Here is a 4,201-nt window from a genome sequence, read left to right as displayed (position 1 = left end):
GGTTTTCTAACACTATGGAATACCGATAGCCAAATTGTAGCCAAGTTCATTGGAAGATGTGGTCAAGACCCCCAAAATGCCAGAAATCAGGGGGTACTGTTCTATGGGGGCCATACCTATGTTAATTTTTTTTGCTTCTTTTTATTTGTGTTGCTAAACTAACCTTTACTGAAATTTTCGTATTGATATCTGCTCAGGAAGTATATTTATCCGCTCTCAATGGTACCGCCATATTTTCGGGATTTTGTTGGCGTTAGTCACGTTGTAAACTAGAAACCGATAAAATTTGGTACTTTGTCTTCTTGACCAAAGACCCTGTTTCGATAATGCACATATAGAACCGATATTCGTTTTTATTGAAACCAACTTTGAGTACATTCACTTGTTAAATTTAATCATTATAGTTTTGAATTCTATTTGACATTATATGAAAATTGTATGTCTAATTTTTTCTTTTCATTCTAATAATAAACTTTAAATCGAACAGAACGATTTGTCGGCATTATTTAACTTTCCAATAGGTTATGGGCCTTCATAAGGATACAATAAGGAAATAAGGATACAATAAGGAAAAATCAAAGGATTAAAGCTATTTTCAAGAAATAAAGAAATTCAAGGAGAATCAAAGGAAATCAGTAAAGGAATTCTAGAAGAATAAGGAAATTTAAGAATATTAACAAAAAGAAAATCAAGGACAATTCGAACGGAATAAGGAATACAAATAAAGAAACGAGAAATTTGGAAAATGTCGGATACAAAGCCAAAATTTGCAAAGCTCAATAATGAAAATTACGCGAATTGGAAATTCAAGATGGAGCTGTTATTACGAAAGAACAATTTATGGAAACACGTAATCGAAGGAACTCGTCCTGAACCGAAAAGAACTACTAATAATGAAATTGCTAATCAGTCGGAAATTGACGCATGGGATTCAAAGGACGATGAAGCAAGAGGAACAATTGGATTGCTCGTTATGGACGACCAGTTGGGGCACATACGAAGTGCGAAGACGGCTAAAGCTACCTGGAATGCTCTTAAAGACTATCATGAGAAAAATACGCTCACGAACAAGGTATTTTTAATGAGATCTATATGTAGCTTGAAACTTCAAGAAGGAGGTAACGCAATTAGCCACATAAATTCAATGAATGATTTATTTACCAAACTACGGGACGTCGGTGAAGAAAGCCTGTCTGATAAGTGGAGTGCTGCCATGCTTTTAAGCAGTCTTCCGGAAGGATATGATACGTTAATTACATCTCTAGAATCTCGAAAGGAAGAAGAGGTTACATTCGCATTAGTTCAACAACGAGTTATTGCAGAATATGAAAGAAAGCAACACACACACGAAGGAAACGATTTAGTTTTGAAAGCAATAGCTGGAAACAACAATACGTGTTATTTTTGCAAGAAGACAGGACATCAAAAGAGGAATTGCATCAAGTATAAAAATTGGAAAAGTAAGCAAAACTCTGGTAAGAATACACATAAAGTTAACTCCATCGAGGAAAAGGGAAGCGAACTAAACAAGGGAGAAGATTTTTTATTCACATTTGGCAAGAATAAGAAGTTTTGCTGGCTTGTGGATTCAGGAGCAACTCGTCATGCAGTCAGTGAAAGACAATTTTTCAAGAATCTTAATGAGAATTACAAAAGCACGATCGAATTAGCAAATGGCCAAACTGTTGCTATTGAAGGTATTGGTGAAGGCGAGATTATTACAAGCGATGCTTTAGGTAATCAACATACAATAAAGTTGAGAGAGGTACTATATGCACCTTGTTTGGTTGGTAATATTCTCTCAGTAAGGCAACTAACAAAATCAGGATACAACGCATCATTTAAAGATAAAAATTGCTGCATAAATTTTGGAAATAAAAATATCGGAATGGCAGATATCGACGGTGAAATGTATATTTTGCGACAGCCCGATTTTGTCAATGCGGTATTGCAACACAAGGAAAACTGCATCCACCAATGGCATCGAAAGCTTGGACATCGTGATCCAGAAGCAATTAGAAAAATGTCTAAAGAAAAAATGGTTGAGAAATTAAATATAGTGGATTGTGGAATAAAGGAAATTTGTGAAACTTGCGTTAAAGGTAAAATGACTCGATTGCCATTTCCAAAGCAATCAACAACGAAATCTTTAGCCCCATTGGAATTGATCCATAGTGACGTATGCGGACCAATGCAAACCACTACACCATCTGGAAAAAGATTCGTGGTAACATTTATAGATGATTTCTCTGGGTTTACTGTAATAAGATTAATATCACAAAAGTCGGAAGTTTTACAGACATTTAAAGATTTTGTAACGTTGTGTCGCACTAAATTTGGTCAGATTCCAAAGAAAATTCGATCTGATAGAGGTGGAGAGTACACTGGAAAAGCATTCGCAGATTTTCTCAAGTTAGAAGGTATTGAGATCCAATTGACTGCCCCATATTCCCCACAACAGAATGGAAAGGCAGAACGAAAGAACAGGACCTTGATAGAAATGGCAAGGTGTATGTTAACAGAGGCGAATTTACCACACACATTTTGGGGAGAAGCAGTTGCAACAGCAAATTTTATACAAAATAGAGTTTTATCAAGATCAACTAACGCTACGCCATACGAACTATGGTACGGTACAAAACCAAGTGTGGATAATTTTCATATTTTTGGATCAAAATGTTTTGTTCATATTCCGGCTGAAAAGCGTCGTAAGCTAGACAGAAAAGCAACTGAGATGATTTTCCTTGGTTATGATGAGAACTCCAAGGCTTTTCGCTGCTATGATGAAAATACAAAGAAAGTCATTATTAGTCGTGATGTGATATTTACAGATTTTATAAAGATAGATTTTATAATAATAAACTTTAAATCGAACAGAACGATTTGTCGGCATTATTTAACTTTCCAATAGTTTTTATGAGTTTAGCCAGCAAAAATTGTGCAAGTAGGAAATAATCGATGGGTCACGACCTAAAAGTATACACAGACGGCTCTAAGAGGAAAAATCGAGTGTCTTCTCGGAAGACAAAGCTACCTGAGGACTGCAATGTTTTTCAGTATCACACTTCAAGCTCAGTAGGAATTTTTGTCGAAAGCCAAGTAGATGCTCCTACCATTAAAATCAAACTCTGTCACATCAAAGCTAGAGAAATAATGTAAAAAAGAACTAATCACAGCAGGAGCTGGCCCTCTAAAGTGGATGACTTCAGTGATCAGTTCCTTATTAGCCAAAAACGACGAAAACTTGCAAGACTTATTGCGGTGCTAACCAGCCACTAGGCTATTGGTAACCATCCAATTTATATCGTTGTAAACAGTACCATAAGCACCCTCGAACAATCCTAAAACTGTACTTTGCATTTCGTGAGTGAGAACCCAAAAGTTTTGCCCAATATAGCGCTTTTTGGTACTTGATATTTTAATCTGTGTAAAGTTTCGGTCAAATCAGATTTTCCATGTGTAACAAATCACGTTGATCAGTCATTTTTGTTAGTGTCGTCAGGGGTTTTTAGAGTTTTTAGGTAACTATATTATGGAAATATATGCATGGACCGCCCCATGCTACCTGCTGTTTTGTGCAAAAAATCTATAATTAATATGGGAAAAGGAATGAAAAAATAAATATTTTAACCCAAGTAATTTCAAAAAATGTTAAAAACTTTAAATGGACGGAACGGGACGGGAGACCCTCAGGTATCATTTTGCTGAAACGAAATTTTGTTCCATGCTGTTCCCTAAAATGTTTGGTCCACTAAAGCCGGAATTGTACTAAAATGTACTTACTTACTTACTTAGCTGTCCCATTACAGAACATTTGTTCCATAGACCGAAATAAGAAAAGATCTCCAATTCTTTCTGTTTCGTGCTTCGCTTTTTGGAATACCGCGCCTTGTCATCTCATCATCCACTTGTTTGCGCCATCCATTCTTTGGCCTGCCAATTCTGCGTGCACCGCCATGTGGCTCGAATTTATACGCCTTTTTAGCGGGTTCATCATCGCTCATTCTTATTATATGTCCTAGCCAACGCAATCGCTGCATCTCGATACGTTTAACTATACTGATGTCGTTGTATAGCAGATACAGCTCGTGGTTCATACGACGTCGATATTCACCGTCAACGCAGATCGGTCCGTAGATCTTTCGAAGAATTTTTCTCTCAAACACGCCAAACACTGCCTTATCTGCTTGCGCAAGTATCC

At 36.6% G+C, this 4,201-nt stretch overlaps 1 long non-coding RNA gene across 1 annotated transcript; it reads right to left on the bottom strand.

Annotated features, from left to right (window-relative positions):
- Nucleotides 1–373: 373 nt before the first annotated feature.
- On the bottom strand, nt 374–2,210 carry LOC141391206 (uncharacterized). Its single transcript, XR_012409589.1, has 2 exons — nt 2,096–2,210; nt 374–2,027 (listed from the first exon to the last, which is right to left on the bottom strand). It is a non-coding gene; the product is annotated as an uncharacterized lncRNA (long non-coding RNA).
- Between the last annotated feature and the right edge of the window lie 1,991 nt (nt 2,211–4,201).

The sequence above is a fragment of the Musca autumnalis genome, unplaced genomic scaffold, assembly GCF_047663935.1.
Source record: "Musca autumnalis isolate F117 unplaced genomic scaffold, ASM4766393v1 scaffold_1, whole genome shotgun sequence".
Classification (NCBI taxonomy): Eukaryota; Metazoa; Arthropoda; class Insecta; order Diptera; family Muscidae; genus Musca; species Musca autumnalis.
This window is presented reverse-complemented; position numbering and strand designations above follow the sequence as displayed.